Source organism: Triturus cristatus, chromosome 1_1, assembly GCF_964204655.1.
Source record: "Triturus cristatus chromosome 1_1, aTriCri1.1, whole genome shotgun sequence".
Lineage (NCBI taxonomy): Eukaryota > Metazoa > Chordata > Amphibia > Caudata > Salamandridae > Triturus > Triturus cristatus.
The window spans coordinates 1,017,837,620-1,017,857,259 of record NC_140579.1 but is presented as its reverse complement, the minus strand read 5'-3'; positions in this window follow the sequence as shown (position 1 = coordinate 1,017,857,259).

Below are 19,640 nucleotides of genomic sequence, written 5' to 3'. Positions count from 1 at the left end.
ATCGTTTGAGTGAACGAAAAGGTGATAAGCCACGATATGAGGCTAGGTTTACAGTGTTTAAACAAGACAAGAAAGACTCTGAATCTAAGTCAGCAGATGTTGAACCTATGCAAATAGGAACCATCAAAGGGCCGCTGTCCCTAGAGGAAAAGGATAGGAGAAGGAAATTGAATTTATGTTTGTATTGTGCTCGGTCTGGACATTTTGCAAAAGAGTGTCCAATTAAACCTAAGGGCCCTAAAAAGGCGAATGCCATCACACAGAGTACATTGGAACAGGAAAACTAAAAAACTCGTCAAGAAGGGAGGTCACTTGCACGAGTGGGAAGGATTTACAGATCTCCAACATGACCAATATGGTACCAAGAATACCTAGACATTTTGTTATTCAAGTAGTGTTGATACTTAGCACTCATATGCGTCATTCCATCCCAGTCTTGTTGGATTGTGGAGCCACCGGTAATTTCATAGATATAAAGTTGGCTCAAGACTTACACATACCCACAGAGTGGAAAACCCACCCTGAATCTGTGTGTGCAGTTGATGGATCTGCACTATCTTCTGGTATGATAACCAAAAGAACAACTCCTCTTGTCATGGTTTGTCAAAATGGTCACACTGAAAAAATATCTTTTGATTTAATCGATACACCTACCTTTGGCCTTATTTTAGGAGTGCCTTGGTTGTCTTTACATAACCCTAAAATAAATTGGTCTTCCAGAACAGTAACCTTAGATTCCTCAAGATGCCGGGAATTATGTTATCAGGAAGCATCAAATGACTTCATGACTATTTTGCATTGTGCACAGACGGTAACTTCTGTTCCTACTATCCCAATAGAATATCAGGACTTTAAGGATGTTTTCGATCCTGTAAAAGCATCCTTTTTACCTCCACACAGATCATATGACTGCCGCATAGATTTAATACCTGGAGCGCCCCTGCCTAGTAGTAGAGTGTATGCTCTTACTGAGGAAGAAACTAAATATTTAAGAACGTATTTGGACGAGCTCTTGGCGTCAGGTTTCATAAGGCATTCAACATCACCTGTGTCTTCGCCACTATTTTTCATTCCAAAACCTGACGGTAGTCTTCGCGCCTGTATAGACTATCGCGGATTAAACAAAGCTACGATTAAAAATAAATATCCTTTGCCTCTTATACCTGTCTTGTTGGATCAGCTGCGTCACTCAACCATTTACACGAAGTTAGATCTGAGAGGGGCATATCACCTTGTTAGAGTAAAGGAAAATGATGAATGGAAAACAGCTTTTAAAACTAAATTTGGTTTGTTTGAATACACAGTGATGCCTTTTGGTTTGTGTAATGCGCCTGCAGCATTTCAATATTTTATTAATGAAGTGTTGCATGAGTTCCTTGATGTGTGTGTAATCGTATATATTGACGATATCTTGATTTATTCAAAAGATAAGGAACAACATGTTCACCATGTTAGAGCTGTCTTAAACAAATTGTTGGAAAATCACTTATTTGCAAAGTTGGAAAAATGTATTTTTAATGCTGATACAGTTGACTTTCTTGGATATTGTTTGTCACCTGATGGAATTATGATGGATCCAAAAAAGGTGAGCGCCATAAGAGAGTGGCCAGAACCCACGACTGTGAAAGAAGTACAGAAAGTTTTGGGGTTTGCTAATTTTTATAGGCGCTTTATTCCACAATTTGCTGAAACAGTCTTGCCTCTTACTAAGTTATTGCACAAGGGTCAGGTATTTTCTTGGTCTAAACAAGCAGCTTTAGCGTTTGAGTCCCTTAAACAAAAGTTTACTACTGCTCCTCTGTTAAAACATCCAGATCCAGAATGTCCATTTTTTGTAGAGGCAGATGCTTCACAGATGGCTGTAGGAGGGGTGCTTTCTCAAAGGGATGCTCATGATGGGCAGTTACATCCTGTAGCTTTTTATTCAAAGAAATTGCTTCCTGCAGAGCAGAATTATACAGTAGCTGAAAGGGAGCTTTTGGCTATTAAGTTGGCATTCACAGAATGGAGACACCACCTGATGGGGACACGATTTCCAGTCACTATTTTTAGTGATCATAAAAATGTACAGTTTTTTAGTTCTGTAAAAGCATTAACACCACGACAAATGCGATGGTTAAATTTTTTTAGTGCTTTTGATTTTGTGATCACTTATAGACCAGGAACTCAACAGGTACAGTCGGATGTCTTATCAAGGTATGGTTATACACAGGACTCTAAAAAAGAATTGTCAGGACCTCCCATAATCCCTCCACAAAAAATAGTAGCACCACTAGTTCATCAAGAGTTTATGACAAAACTAAGGGTCGAACACTTACAAATTAATGCACAAAAATGGCTGAAAGATCCTAATCATTCCATACAGGATGGGTTATTTTATCACAAAACGATGTTGTTGGTGCCTACTAAAGAGTTACAAGAAAAGGTTATGGAATGGCATCATGATTCTATGTTGGCAGGTCACCCAGGGTATAAAAAAACCCTAGATAATTGTAAAAAGCATTTTTGGTGGTCTTCTATGATGGCAGATATTAAAGAGTATGTGAGTGCTTGTCCCATTTGTGCTAGGAACAAATCATTGCATAAGGCTCCTATGGGTTTGTTACAACCGTTATCTACTCCACCACATCCTTGGCATACTGTTAGTTTGGATTTTATAACCAATTTGCCAGAAACTCATTCCTACACAACCATTTTGGTAGTAGTGGATTATTTATCAAAAATGGCACATTTTGTACCGTTAAAGAAACTTCCAACTGCAGTAGAATTGACAGACATATTTCTTGAAAACATAGTAAAATTGCATGGCTTGCCCTCGAAAATTGTTACGGACAGAGGGAGTCAATTTACTTCTAAGTTTTGGACACATTTATGTAAAACTCTAAAAATGGAAATCGCCCTGTCTACTGCCTTCCACCCAGAAACCGATGGCCAAACGGAAAGGGTGAATCAAACTTTGTTACAAACTTTACGATGCTTAATGGCAGACTTTACCTCCGAATGGGATAAAGCATTACCTATCGCTGAATTTATTTATAATAATAATGTACATTCAGCAACACAGTGCTCTCCATTTTACTTCTTGAATGGTTACCATCCTAGAATTTTACCAATCACACTCAGTCCTTCTTCACCCCCAGAAGTCACAGAAAGACTCTCTTCTTTGTTAAGAATTCAAGAAAAAGCAACAACGCGTCTTAATAAATACAAGGAGGTAATGAAGAAGCAAGCAGACAAACATAGAACTGATGTTCAGGAGTACCTAATAGGACAGAAAGTATGGCTCTCGACTAGGAATTTAAAACTACTGGGAACTAGGAAGTTATTACCTAAGTATATAGGGCCATTTTCTGTAAACAAGGTAATAAATCCTGTGACTGTGCAATTGGACTTACCTGCAGAGTATTCAATCCATCCTACCTTTCATGTCTCCTTGTTGAAACCATATAACCCAGAAACTAGATCAGAACCCCCACCACCACCACTTTCTATTGATGGGCATGTAGAGTATGAAGTCCGAAAGATATTAGATGCCAAACGAATACAGAGGAAACTGTATTATTTAATAGCTTGGAAAGGTTATGATGCTTCAGAGAACTCTTGGGAACCAGCATCTTTTCTACATGCCCCTAGGTTATTAAGACAATTTTATATCAGATTCCCACACAAACCACGTCCAGTAGGGGGGCCTTTGAGGGGAGCGACTGTTAGGGTCTGCCTTCAGAATCAGGCTGAACCCCATGTGACTCTGTAGATCGTTGTTTCATGATATTGCATTCTGTATGACTCTGTAATATCCTTTTGTGTTTTAAAGCTTTTCTGTTTCATATTGTTGTCTGTATTTTTAAACGACATTCATCAGATCGTTTTTGTTAAGTAATGAGCAGTCAGGCGCTTCTTTAATCATCTTTGTAATTGTGCTCACATGTTTTCTCGAACATTGTTCGTGCCTCGTTTCAAATGAGCATACGCCCTTGAGTCACGTTACTCACAACAGTTAACACGTTTCCAAAGCACCTGCGGCTCGCTGCGCAGAAAACTGTTAACGACACGTGTTTGTCTCCGGCGCGTGTTCTGGCAACCCCACCCTCTTCCAAGCCTATTTAAACCCCATGCGAGCTCAAGGCATTGCTTGCGCTCGTCATTTTCCCCGCTTACCTGGAGTTCTTCATCGTCTTCCGGATCCGTCCAGTGTGTCAAGTCGTCTTCCTGCTTCCGGACGCTTGGATCGGGCTTCCTGTCCCCTTCGGTCCTTCTTCCCCAACAGCAACAAGCGGAGAATCTGTTTCTTCGTTCCGTGTGCAGCTCTTAAAGGAGCCACGACCTGCAAAAGAATCAAAGCAGAGTGAGTTAGCGATCGCGCTCAGAATCATACAAGAATGCAAGTAAGTTCTGGGCTTTCTTTTTATAAATCGGAAGGAAAAGACATTATACAAAGACAAAGAGAATAACGCTAAGGAATAGAACTTATCTTTTAGTAACTCTTCGCCAGTTTTGGCATCCAGCTCACAGAAAGGAGAACAGCATCTTTTCTTCACAGGACTGAAAGAAAAGAAAAAGGAGAATTTATATTTCAAGGAGAAAGACATTCATGTAATGTAATTTAGACAGGTTTACTTAGTAAGTTTTAGATGGGAAACCATAATAATGTGCAACAGCATATCAGTTAGGTTTTTTAAGGAGTTTGTTATAATGTGACTTTTCTTTTGCAGTTTGTAGTGCGTGTTTTCAAAAGAGTAAAACAGTATATAGACCATAACCAGTTCTGGTGGAGAAAAGACCAGAATTAAGAGGTATGATGGTTTGTAGGTGTAATAAGTAGACTAAAGTGGTACTCTATAGCATTGCTTGATCTGTAGGAATAATACTTGCTTTGTATGTTCTTTTTTGGATATTTAGAGTTACATCACCACAGATGACCAAAGAACCACGATAGAATAGAAGACTGGAGTGTTTCTCTCTCTTTATTATTTTGTCCCACTTCCCCCTTCCCTTAAGTTTTTGCGTCTAGTAAACTGTCTTCATATTCAGTTTGCTGGAGGTAAGTTCTTGGGGGCAGCTGAGAAAAATCTTCACGTCTCTCAAGGTGAACTCTCAGGACTTCAGGTGAGTGAAGGTCTGACACTCCCCCATCCCAGTTCAGACATGGCCATCTGCAAATCAGTCTGACCGTGTGCCTCATGGGAACAGACCAGCCCAAATTGCCAAGCCATGTCTTCCCTGGACTCGAAACAAGCATCCTGGGACCGGTTTCTGGCTAATCGGCCTTCACCAGCCAGGCTAGCTTGAATCCAGTGGCAAAGTGAGCAAGAGACAAACGTATGGGCATACCCTGCCAACTTAGGGTGAACACAGGAAAACCAAAGGGAATGAAGGACCAAGTGTTGAACATTGCAAGCACTCACGCCAAGTCAACTGATATGGGTTTAATCCATCATCATTCTTTAGCTCACTCCGCCACCTCAGTTCAGAAATGGCCATATGCAAATCAGTCTGACCTTGTGCCTCATGGGAACAATACAGCCCGAACTGCCAAGCCATGTCTTCTCTGGACTAGAAACAAGCATCCTGGGACCAGTTTCTGGCTAATCAGCCGGCATCAGCCAGGTTAACATGAATCCAGTTGGAAAGTGAACAAGGGACCCACGTCTGGGCATACCATGCCAACTTAGGGCGAACGAAGCTAAACCAAAGGGGATGATGGAAGGAGTGTTGAACATTGCAAGCATTCACCCCCAGTCAACTGATCTGGGTTTCATCCATCATCATTCTTTAGCTCACTCTGCCACCCCAGTTCAGACATGGCCATATGCAAATCAGTCTGACCCTGTGCCTCATGGGAACAGTCAAGCCCAAACTGACAAGCCATGTCTTCCCTGGACCAAAAACAAACATCCTGGGACCGGTTTCTCGCTAATCGGCCGCCATCAGCCAGGCTAGCCTGAATCCATTGGCAAAGTTAGCGAAGGGACCAACGTCTGGGCATACCCTGCCAACTTAGGGCGAACAAAGCAAAACCAAAGAGGATGATGGACGGAGTGTTGAACATTGCAAGCACTCACCCCAGTCAACTGATCTGGGTTTAATCCATCATCATTCTTTAGCTCACTCCGCCACCTCAGTTCAGAAATTGCCATATGCAAATCAGTCTGAACTTGTGCCTCATGGGAACAATCCAGCCCGAACTGCCAAGCCATGTCTTCTCTGGACTGGAAACAAGCATCCTGGGACCAGTTTCTGGCTAATCAGCCGTCATCAGCCAGGCTAGCTTGAATCCAGTGGCAAAGTTATCAAGAGACCCACGTCTAGGCATACCCTGCCACATTAGGGAGAGCAAGCAAAACCAAAGGGGATGGTGGACGGAGTGTTGAACATTGCAAGCACTCACCCCAGTCAACTGATCTGTGTTTAATCCATCATCATTCTTTAGCTCACTCTGCCACCCCAGTTCAGACATGGCCATATGCAAATCAGTCTGACCCTGTGCCTCATGGGAACACTCCAGCCTGAAATGCCAAGCCATGTCTTCCCTGGACTGGAAACAAGCAACCTGGGACCAGTTTCTGGCTAATCCGCTGTCATCAGCCAGGCTAGCTTGAATCCAGTTGCAAAGTTAGCAAGGGACCCACGTCTGGGCATACCCTGCCAACTTAGGGCGAAGAAAGCAAAACCAAAGGGGATGATGTTCGAAGTGTTGAATATTGCAAGCACTCACCCCCAGTCAACTGATCTGGGTTTAATACATCATCATTCTTTAGCTCACTCTGCCACCCCAGTTCAGATATGGCCATAAGCAAATCAGTCTGACCCTGTGCCTCATGGGAACACTCCAGCCCGAACTGCCAAGCCATGTCTTACCTGGACCGGAAACAAGCATCCTGGGACCGGTTTCTGGCTAATCAGCCGTCATCAGCCAGGCTAGCTCGAATCCAGTGGCAAAGTGAGGAGGGGACCCACGTCTGGGCCTACCCTGCCAACTTAGGGCGAACAAAGCAAAACCAAAGGGGATGATGGACGAGGTGTTAAACATTTCAAGCACTCACCCCCAATCAACTAATCTGGATTAAATCCATCATCATTCTTTAGCTCACTCCCCCACCCCAGTTCATATTTGGCCATATGCAAATCAGTCTGAACCTGTGCCTCATGAGAACACGCCAGCCTGAACTGCCAAGCCTTGTCTTCCCTGGACCGGAAACAAGCATCCTGAGACCGGTTTCTGGCTAATCAGCAGTCACCAGCCAGGCTAGCTTGAATCCATTGGCAAAGTGAGCAAGGGACCCACTTCTGGGAATACCCTGCCAAAATAGGGTGAACAAAGCAAAACCAAAGGGGATGATGGACGAAGTGTTGAACATTTCAAGCACTCACCCCCACTCAACTAATGTGGGTTAAATCCATCATCATTCTTTAGCTCACTCCCCCACCCCAGTTCATATTTGGCCATATGCAAATCAGTCTGAACCTGTGCCTCATGAGAACACGCCAGCCTGAACTGCCAAGCCTTGTCTTCCCTGGACCGGAAACAAGCATCCTGAGACCGGTTTCTGGCTAATCAGCAGTCACCAGCCAGGCTAGCTTGAATCCATTGGCAAAGTGAGCAAGGGACCCACTTCTGGGAATACCCTGCCAAAATAGGGTGAACAAAGCAAAACCAAAGGGGATGATGGACCTAGTGTTGAACATTGCAAGCACTCACCCCCAGTCAACTGATCTGGGTTTAATCCATCATCATTCTTTAGCTCACTCCGAAACCCCAGTTCAGAAATCGCCATATGCAAATCGGTCTGACCCTGTTCCTCATGGGAACAATCCATCCCGAACTGCCAAGCCATGTCTTCCCTGGACCGGAAACAAGCATCCTGGGACCGTTTTCTGGCTAATCAGCCGTCATCAGCCAGGTTAACATGAATCCAAGGGCAAAGTGAGCAAGGGACTCACGTCTGGGCATACCCTGCCAACTTAGGGCGAACAAAGCAAAACCAAAGGGGATGATGGAAGGAGTGTTGAACATTGCAAGCATTTACCCCCAGTCAACTGATCTGGGTTTCATCCATCATCATTCTTTAGCTCACTCTGCCACCCCAGTTCAGACATGGCCATATGCAAATCAGTCTGACCCTGTGCCTCATGGGAACAGTCAAGCCCAAACTGACAAGCCATGTCTTCCCTGGACCGAAAACAAGCATCCTGGGACCGGTTTCTCGCTAATCGGCCGCCATCAGCCAGGCTAGCCTGAATCCATTGGCAAAGTTAGCGAAGGGACCAACGTTTGGGCGTACCCTGCCAACTTAGGGCGAACAAAGCAAAACCAAAGAGGATGATGGACGGAGTGTTGAACATTGCAAGCACTCACCCCCAGTCAACTGATCTGGGTTTAATCCATCATCATTTTTAGCTCACTCTGCCACGCCCAGATCAAACATGGCCATATGCAAATCAGTCTGACCCTGTGCCTCATGGGAACATTCCAGCCCGATCTTCCAAGCCATGTCTTCCCTGGACCAGAAACAAGCATCCTGGGACCGGTTTCTGGCTAATCAGCCGTCATCAGCCAGGCTAGCCTGAATCCAGTTGCAAAGTTAGCTAGGGACCCACGTCTGGGCATACCCTGCCAACTTAGGGCGAAGAAAGCAAAACCAAAGGGGATGATGGACGAAGTGTTGAACATTGCAAGCACTCACCCCAAGTCAACTGATCTGGGTTTAATGTATCATCATTCTTTAGCTCACTCCGCCACCCCAGTTCAGATATGACCATATGCAAATCAGTCTGACCCTGTGCCTCATGGGAACAGTCCAGCCTGAAATGCCAAGCCATGTCTTCCCTGGACTGGAAACAAGCATCCTGGGACCGGTGTCTGGCTAATCAGCCGTCATCAGCCAGGCTAGCTTGAATCCAGTGGCAAAGTTATCAAGGGACCCATGTCTAGGCATACCCTGCCAACTTAGGGAGAGCAAGCAAAACCAAAGGGGATGGTGGACGGAGTGTTGAACATTGCAAGCACTCACCCCAGTCAATTGATCTGTGTTTAATCCATCATCATTCTTTAGCTCACTCCGCCACCCCAGTTCAGACATGGCCATATGCAAATCAGTCTGACCCTGTGCCTCATGGGAACAGTCCAGACCGAACTGCCAAACCATGTCTTCCCTGGACTGGAAACAAGCAACCTGGGACCGGTTTCTGGCGAATCGGCTGTCATCAGCCAGGCTAGCTTGAATCCAGTTGCAAAGTTAGCAAGGGACCCACGTCTGGGCATACCCTGCCAACTTAGGGCAAAGAAAGCAAAACCAAAGGGGATGATGTACGAAGTGTTGAACATTGCAAGCACTCACCCCCAGTCAACTGATCTGGGTTTAATGCATCATCATTCTTTAGCTCACTCTGCCACCCCAGTTCAGATATGGCCATATGCAAATCAGTCTGACCCTGTGCCTCATGGGAACACTCCAGCCCGAACTGCCAAGCCATGTCTTACCTGGACCGGAAACAAGCATCCTGGGACCGGTTTCTGGCTAATCAGCCGTCATCAGCCAGGCTAGCTCGAATCCAGTGGCAAAGTGAGGAGGGGACCCACGTCTGGGCATACCCTACCAACTTAGGGCGAACAAAGCAAAACCAAAGGGGATGATGGACGAAGTGTTGAACATTTCAAGCACTCACCCCCACTCAACTAATGTGGGTTAAATCCATCATCATTCTTTAGCTCACTCCCCCACCTCAGTTCATACATGGCCATATGCAAATCAGTCTGAACCTGTGCTTCATGAGAACACTCCAGCCTGAACTGCCAAGCCTTGTCTTCCCTGGACCGGAAACAAGCATCCTGGGACCAGTTTCTGGCTAATCAGCAGTCACCAGCCAGGCTAGCTTGAATCCAGTGGCAAAGTGAGCAAGGGACCCACTTGTGGGAATACCCTGCCAAAATAGGGTGAACAAAGCAAAACCAAAGGGGATGGTGGACGGAGTGTTGAACATTGCAAGCACTCACCCCAGTCAACTGATCTGTGTTTAATCCATCATCATTCTTTAGCTCACTCTGCCACCCCAGTTCAGACATGGCCATATGCAAATCAGTCTGACCCTGTGCCTCATGGGAACACTCCAGCCTGAAATGCCAAGCCATGTCTTCCCTGGACTGGAAACAAGCAACCTGGGACCAGTTTCTGGCTAATCGGCTGTCATCAGCCAGGCTAGCTTGAATCCAGTTGCAAAGTTAGCAAGGGACCCACGTCTGGGCATACCCTGCCAACTTAGGGCGAAGAAAGCAAAACCAAAGGGGATGATGTACGAAGTGTTGAACATTGCAAGCACTCACCCCCAGTCAACTGATCTGGGTTTAATACATCATCATTCTTTAGCTCACTCTGCCACCCCAGTTCAGATATGGCCATATGCAAATCAGTCTGACCCTGTGCCTCATGGGAACACTCCAGCCCGAACTGCCAAGCCATGTCTTACCTGGACCGGAAACAAGCATCCTGGGACCGGTTTCTGGCTAATCAGCCGTCATCAGCCAGGCTAGCTCGAATCCAGTGGCAAAGTGAGGAGGGGACCCACGTCTGGGCCTACCCTGCCAACTTAGGGCGAACAAAGCAAAACCAAAGGGGATGATGGACGAGGTGTTGAACATTTCAAGCACTCACCCCCAATCAACTAATCTGGATTAAATCCATCATCATTCTTTAGCTCACTCCCCCACCCCAGTTCATATTTGGCCATATGCAAATCAGTCTGAACCTGTGCCTCATGAGAACACGCCAGCCTGAACTGCCAAGCCTTGTCTTCCCTGGACCGGAAACAAGCATCCTGAGACCGGTTTCTGGCTAATCAGCAGTCACCAGCCAGGCTAGCTTGAATCCAGTGGCAAAGTGAGCAAGGGACCCACTTCTGGGAATACCCTGCCAAAATAGGGTGAACAAAGCAAAACCAAAGTGGATGATGGACCTAGTGTTGAACATTGCAAGCACTCACCCCCAGTCAACTGATCTGGGTTTAATCCATCATCATTCTTTAGCTCACTCCGAAACCCCAGTTCAGAAATCGCCATATGCAAATCAGTCTGACCCTGTGCCTCATGGGAACAGTCAAGCCCAAACTGACAAGCCATGTCTTCCCTGGACCAGAAACAAGCATCCTGGGACCGGTTTCTGGCTAATCAGCCGTCATCAGCCAGGTTAACATGAATCCAGTGGCAAAGTGAGCAAGGGACTCACGTCTGGGCATACCCTGCCAACTTAGGGCGAACAAAGCAAAACCAAAGGGGATGATGGAAGGAGTGTTGAACATTGCAAGCATTTACCCCCAGTCAACTGATCTGGGTTTCATCCATCATCATTCTTTAGCTCACTCTGCCACCCCAGTTCAGACATGGCCATATGCAAATCAGTCTGACCCTGTGCCTCATGGGAACAGTCAAGCCCAAACTGACAAGCCATGTCTTCCCTGGACCAGAAACAAGCATCCTGGGACCGGTTTCTGGCTAATCAGCCGTCATCAGCCAGGCTAGCTTGAATCCAGTTGCAAAGTTAGCTAGGGACCCACGTCTGGGCATACCCTGCCAACTTAGGGCGAAGAAAGCAAAACCAAAGGGGATGATGGACGAAGTGTTGAACATTGCAAGCACTCACCCCAAGTCAACTGATCTGGGTTTAATGTATCATCATTCTTTAGCTCACTCCGCCACCCCAGTTCAGATATGACCATATGCAAATCAGTCTGACCCTGTGCCTCATGGGAACAGTCCAGCCCGAACTGCCAAGCCATGTCTTCCTGGGACCGGAAACATGCACCCTGGTACCGGTTTCTGGCTAATCAGCCATCATCAGCCAGGCTAGCTGGAATCCAGTGTCAAAGTGAGCAAGGAACCCACGTCTGGGCATACCCTGCCAATTTAGGATGAACAAAGCAAAACCAAAGGGGACGATGGACAGAGTGTTGAACTTTGCAAGCCCTCACCCCCAGTCAACTGATCTGGGTTTAATCATCATCATTCTTTAGCTCACTCCGCCACCCCAGTTCAGACAAGGCCATATGCAAATCAGTCTCACCCTGTGCCACATGGGAACAGTCCATCCCGAACTGCCAAGCCATGTCTTCCCTGGACTGGAAACAAGCAACCTGGGACCGGTTTCTGGCTAATCGGCCATCACCAGCCAGGCAAGCTTGAATCCAGTGGCAAAGTGAGCAAGAGACCCACGCCTGGGCATACCCTGCCAACTTAGGGCGAACAAGGCAAAACCAAAGGGGATGATGGACAGAGTGTTGAACTTTGCAAGCCCTCACCCCCAGTCAACTGATCTGGGTTTAATCATCATCATTCTTTAGCTCACTCCGCCACCCCAGTTCAGACATTGCCATATGCAAATCAGTCTGACCCTGTGCCTCATGGGGACACTCCAGGCTGAACTGCCAAACTATGTCTTCCCTGGACCTGAAAGAAGCATTCTGGGACCGTTTTCTGGCTCATTAGCCGTCATCAGCCAGGCTAGCTTGAATTCAGTGTCAAAGTGAACAAGGGACCCACATCTGGGCATACCCTGCCAACTTAGGGCAAACAAAGCAAAACCAAAGGAGATGGAAAGCACTCACGCCAAGTCAACTGATCTTGGTTTAATCCATCATCATTCCTTAGCTCACTCCGAAACCCCAGTTCAGAAATGGCCATATGCAAATCAGTCTGACCCTGTGCCTCATGGGAACAATCCAGCCTGAACTGCCAAGCCATGTCTTCCCTGGACCGGAAACAAGCATCCTGGGACCGGTTTCTGGCTAATCGGCCGCCATCAGCCAGGCTAGCCTGAATCCAGTGGCAAAGTGAGCAAGGGACCAACGTCTGGGCATACCCTGCCAATTTAGGGCAAACAAAGCAAAACCAAAGAGGATGATGGACGGAGTATTGAACATTGCAAGCGCTCACCCCCAGTCAACTGATCTGGGTTTTGCCCATCATCATTTTTAGCTCACTCCACCACGCCCAGTTCAAATATGGCCATATGCAAATCAGTCTGACCCTGTGCCTCATGGCAACATTCCAGCCCAAACTTCCAAGCCATGTCTTCCCTGGACCGGAAACAAGCATCCTGAGACCGGTTTCTGGCAAATCAGCCGTCATCAGCCAGGCTAGCTTGAATCCAGTTGCAAAGTTAGCAAGGGACCCACGTCTGGGCATACCCTGCCAACTTAGGGCGAACAAAGCAAAACCAAAGCTGATAATGGACGGAGTGTTGAACATTGCAAGCACTTACCCCCAGTCAACTGATCTGGGTTTAATCCATCATCATTCTTAAGCTCACTACCCCATCCCAGTTCAGACATGGCCATCTGCAAATCAGTCTGACCGTGTGCCTCATGGGAACAGTCTAGCCCAAACTGCCGAGCCATGTCTTCCCTGGACCGGAAAAAAGCATCCTGGGACCGGTTTCTGGCTAATTGGCCTTCACCAGCCAGGCTAGCTTGAATCCAGTGGCAAAGTGAGCAAGAGACCCACGTCTGGGCATACCCTGCCAACTTAGGGCGAACAAGAGGAAAACCAAAGGGGATGATGGACGGAGTGTTGAACATTGCAAGCACTCACCCCCAGTCAACTGTTCTGGGTTAATTCATCATCATTATTTAGCTCATTCCGCCACCCCAGTTCAGACATGGCCATATGCAAATTAGTCTGACCCTGTGCCTCATGGGAACACTCCAGCCTGAACTGCCAAGCCATGTCTTCCCTGAACCGGAAACAAGCATCCTGGGACCGGTTTTTGGCTCATCAGCCGTCTTCAGCCAGGCAAGCTTGAATCCAGTGGCAAAGTGAGCAAGGGACCCACGTCTGGGCATACCCTGCCAGCTTAGGGCGAACAATGCAAAACCAAAGGGAATGATGGATGGTGTGTTAAACATTGCAAGCACTCACCCCCAGTCAACTGATCTGGATTCAATCAATCGTCATTCTTTAGCTCACTCCGCCACCCCAGTTCAGACATGTCCATATGCAAATCATTCTGATCTTGTGCCTCATGGGAACAGTCCAGCCCAAACTGCCAAGCCATGTCTTCCCTGGACCAGAAAAAAGCAACCTGGGACCGGTTTCTGGCTAATCAGCCATCATCAGCCAGACTAGGTTGAATTCAGTGGCAAAGTGAGCAAGAGACCCACTTCTGGGCATAGCCTGCCAACTTAGGGCGAACACAGGAAAACCAAAGGGGATGATGGACGGAGTGTTGAACATTGCAAGCATTCACCCCCATTCAACTGACCTGGGTTTAATCCATCATCATTCTTTAGCTCACTCCGCCACCCCAGTTCAGACATGGCCATATGCAAATCAGTCTGACCCTGTGCCTCATGGGAACACTCCAGCCTGATTTGCCAAGCCATGTCTTCCCTGGACCTGAAACAAGCATCCTGTGACCGGTTTCTGGCTCATCAGCCGTCATCAGCCAGGCTAGCTTGAATTCAGTGGCAAAGTGAGCAAGGGACCCACGTCTGGGCATAGCCTGCCAACTTAGGGCAAACAAAGTAAAACCAAAGGGGATGATGGACAGAGTGTTGAACATTGCAAGCACTCACGCCAAGTCAACTGATCTTGGTTTAATCCATCATCATTCTTTAACTCACTCCAAAACCCCAGTTCAGAAATGGCCATATACAAATCAGTCTGACCCTGTGCCTCATGGCAACAATCCAGCCCGAACTGCCAAGCCATGTCTTCCCTGGACCGGAAACAAGCATCCTGGGACAGGTTTCTGGCTAATCAGCTATCATCAGGCAGGTTAACATGAATCCAGTGGCAAAGTTAGCAAGGGACTCACGTCTCGGAATACCCTGCCAACTTAGGGCGAACAAAGCAAAACCAAAGGGCATGATGGAAGGAGTGTTGAACATTGCAATCATTCACCCCCTTTCAACTGATCTGGGTTTCATCCATCATCATTCTTTAGCTCACTCTGCCACCCCAATTCAGACATGGCCATATGCAAATCAGTCTGACCCTGTGCCTCATGGGAACAGACCAGCCCAAACTGACAAGCCATGTCTTCCCTGGACCGAAAACAAGCATCCTGGGACAGGTTTCTGGCTAATCGGCCGCCATCAGCCAGGCTAGCCTGAATTAGGCCTGGGCGAAAATTTAGTTCCGTTCGCGGAAATTGCGATAATTTGACATTTTCGCGTTCAGCGGAGAGCGCAAAAATGTCAAAATTTCCGGTTTCCGCAGCTTGGTGATAATTTGTTTCTTGCCCGCGCTGTAAAATAATACATTCTCGCGCGCACTCGATCGCCTTACCTGAATCCCTGCGTTCGCCGACAAGTTTTCTTGATCCGGTCGCGTTCTCCATGAGATGTTGTATTGTTTTTAGCCATTTGTGCTGTCTCGCGACAGTTCGCGCCCGCAGTGACATCATGCGTCGCGCGATCACGTCTTTCTTCTCGCGATCATGCACCGCGAGACAACTCAAAACAAGATGGCCGTGCCCGCAAGCAACCACATGGGTAAGTTGGCGACCCGCAACCATGCAGAAAATCTCGCGAACATGCCGGAAAAAAACTTCCGCATCTTCACAATATTTCTGCTTGTTTGCGATAATTTTAAACATTTTCGCGATAATTTGCGAAAGTTAATTTTGCAAATTCTTCCACCCCTAGCCTGAATCCAGTGGCAAAATGAGCAAGGGACCAGCGTCTGGGCATACCCTGCCAACTTAGGGCAAACAAAGCAAAACCAAAGAGGATGATGGCCGGTGTGTTGAACATTGCAAGCACTCACCCCCAGTCAACTGATCTGGGTTTAGTCCATCATCATTTTTAGCTCACTCCGCCACGCCCAGTTCAAACATGGCCATAATCAAATCAGTCTGACCCTGTGCCTCATGGCGACATTCCAGTCCAAACTTCCAAGCCATGTCTTCCCTGGACCAGAAACAAGCATCCTGGGACCGGTTTCTGGCTAATCAGCCGTCATCAGCCAGGCTAGCTTGAATCCAGTTGCAAAGTTAGCAAGGGACCCACGTCTGGGCATACCCTGCCAACTTAGGGCGAACAAAGCAAAACCAAAAGCGGATACTGAACGGAGTGTTGAACATTGCAAGCACTCACCCCCAGTCAACTGATCTGGGTTTAATCCATCATCATTCTTAAGCTCACTCCCCCATCCCAGTTCAGACATGGCCATCTGCAAATCAGTCTGACCGTGTGCCTCATGGGAACAGTCCAGCCCAAACTGCCAAGCCATGTCTTCCCTGGACCGGAAACAAGCATCCTGGGACCGGATTCTGGCTAATCGGCCTTCACCAGTCAGGCTAGCTTGAATCTAGTGGCAAAGTGAGCAAGAGACCCACGTCTGGGCATAACCTGCCAACTTAGGGCGAACACAGGAAAACCAAAGGGAATGATGGACCAAGTGTTGAACATTGCAAGCACTCACGCCAAGTCAACTGATATGGGTTTAATCCATCATCATTCTTTAGCTCACTCCGCCACCTCAGTTCAGAAATGGCCATATGCAAATCATTCTGACCTTGTGCCTCATGGGAACAAACCAGCCCGAACTGCCAAGCCATGTCTTCTCTGGACTGGAAACAAGCATCCTGGGACCAGTTTCTGGCTAATCAGCCGTCATCAGCCAGGTTAACATGAATCCAGTGGCAAAGTGAGCAAGGGACCCACGTCTGGGCATACCATGCCAATTTAGGGCGAAGAAAGCTAAAACAAAGGGGATGATGGAAGGAGTGTTGAACATTGCAAGCATTCACCTCAGTCAACTGATCTGGGTTTCATCCATCATCATTATTTAGCTCACTCTGCCACCCCAGTTCAGACATGGCCATATGCAAATCAGTCTGACCCTGTGCCTCATGGGAACAGTCAAGCCCGAACTGACAAGTCATGTCTTCCCTGGACCAGAAACAAGCATCCTGGGACCGGTTTCTGGCTAATCAGCCGTCATCAGCCAGGCTAGCTTGAATCCAGTTGCAAAGTTAGCAAGGGACCCACGTCTGGGCATACCCTGCCAACTTAGGGCAAACAAAGCAAAACCAAAGAGGATGATGGACGGAGTGTTGAACATTGCATGCACTCACCCCCAGTCAACTGATCTGGGTTTAGTCCATCATCACTTTTAGCTCACTCCGCCACGCCCAGTTCAAACATGGCCATATGCAAATCAGTCTGACCCTGTGCCTCATGGCAACATTCCAGTCCAAACTTCCAAGCCAAGTCTTCCCTGGACCAGAAACAAGCATCCTGGGACTGGTTTCTGGCTAATCAGCCATCATCAGCCAGGCTAGCTTGAATCCAGTTGCAAAGTTAGCAAGGGACCCACGTCTGGGCATACCCTGCCAACTTAGGGCGAACAAAGCAAAACCGAAGCGGATACTGGACGGAGTGTTGAACATTGCAAGCACTCACCCCCAGTCAACTGATCTGGGTTTAATCCATCATCATTCTTAAGTTCACTCCCCCATCCCAGTTCAGACATGGCCATCTGCAAATCAGTCTGACCGTGTGCCTCATGGGAACAGTCCAGCCCAAACTGCCAAGCCATGTCTTCCCTGGACCGGAAACAAGCATCCTGGGACCGGATTCTGCTAATCGGCCTTCACCAGTCAGGCTAGCTTGAATCCAGTGTCAAAGTGAGCAAGAGACCGACGTCTGGGCATACCCTGCCAACTTAGGGCGAACACAGGAAAACCGAAGCGGATACTGGACGGAGTGTTGAACATTGCAAGCACTCACCCCCATTCAACTGATCTGGGTTTAATGAATCATCATTCTTTAGCTCACTTCCCCACCCCAGTTCAGACATGGCCATATGCAAATCAGTCTGACCCTGTGCCTCATAGGAACACTCCAGCCCAAACTGCCAAGCCATGTCTTCCCGGGACCTGAAACAAGCAACCTGGGACCGGTTTCTGGCTCATCAGCCGTCATCAGCCAGGCTAGCTTGAATTCAGTGGCAACGTGAGCAAGGGACCCACGTCTGGGCATACCCTGTCAACTTAGGGTGAACAAAGCAATACCAAAGGGGATGATGGACGGAGTGATGAACATTGCAAGCACTCATCCCCAGTCAACTGTTCTGGGTTTAATCCATCATCATTCTTTAGCTCATTCCGCCACCCCAGTTCAGACATGGCCATATGCAAATCAGTCTGACCCTGTGCCTCATGGGAACACTGGAACATGAACTGCCAAGCCATGTCTTCCCTGAACCGGAAACAAGCATCTTGGGACTGTTTTTTGGCTCATCAGCCGTCATCAGCCAGGCAAGCTTGAATCCAGTAGCAAAGTGAGCAAGGGACCCACGTCTGGGCATACCCTGCCAACTTAGGGCGAACAAGGCAAAACCAAAGGGGATGATGGACGGAGTGTTAAACATTGCAAGCCCTCTCCCCCAGTCAACTGATCTGGGTTTAATCCATCATCATGCTTTAGCTCAATCCGCCACCCCAGTTCAGACATGGCCATATGCAAACCAGTCTGACCCTGTGCCTCATGGGAACAGTCCAGCCCGAACTGCCAAGCCATGTCTTTCCTGGACCGGAACCAACATCCTGGGACTGGTTTCTTGCTAATCAGCCGTCATCAGCCAGGCTAGCTTGAATCCAGTGGCAAAGTGAGCAAGGTACCCACGGCTGGGCATACCCTGACAACTTAGGGCGAACAAGGAAAAACCAAAGGGGATGATGGACGGAGTGTTGAACATTGCAAGCACTCACCCCAGTTAACTAATCTGAGTTTAATCCATCATCATTCCTTAGCTCACTCCGCCACCCCTGTTCAGACATGGCTATATGCAAATCAGTCTGACCCTGTGCCTCATGGGAACAATCCAGCCCAAACTGACAAGCCATGTCTTCCCTGGACTGGAAACAAGCATCCTGTTACCGGTTTCTGGCTAATCGGCCTCCATCAGCCAGGCTAGCCTGAATCCAGTGGCATAGTGAGCAAGGGACCCACGTCTGGGCATACCCTGCCAACTTAGGGCGAACAAAGCAAAAGCAAAGGGGATGATGGACGGAGTGTTGAACAATGCAAGCACTCACCCCCAGTTAACTGATCTGGGTTTCATCCATCATCATTTTTTAGCTCACTCCGCCACACCCAGTTCAGACATGACCATATGCAAATCAGTCTGACCCTGTGCCTCATGGGAACATTCCAGCCCGAACTTCCAATCCATGTCTTCCCTGGACCGGAAACAAGCATCCTGGGAGTGGTTTCTGGCTCATCAGACGTCATCAGATAGGCTAGCTTGAATCCAGTGGCAAAGTGAGCAAGGGACCCACGTCTGGGTATACCCTGCCAACTTAGGGCGAACAAGGCAAAACCAAAGGGGATGATGGACGGAGTTTTGAACTTTGCAAGCCCTCTCCCCCAGTCAACTGATCTGGGTTTAATCCATCATCATTCTTTAGCTCACTCCGCCACCCCAGTTCAGAATAGTCCATATGCAAATCAGTCTGACCCTGTGCCTCATGGGAACACTCCAGCCTGAACTGCCAATCCATGCCTTCCCTGGACCTGAAACAAGCATCTTGGGACCGGTGTCTGGCTCATCAGCCGTCATCAGCCAGGCTAGCTTGAATTCAGTGGCAAAGTGAGAAAGGGACCCACGTCTGGGCATAGCCTGCCAAGTTAGTGCAAACAAA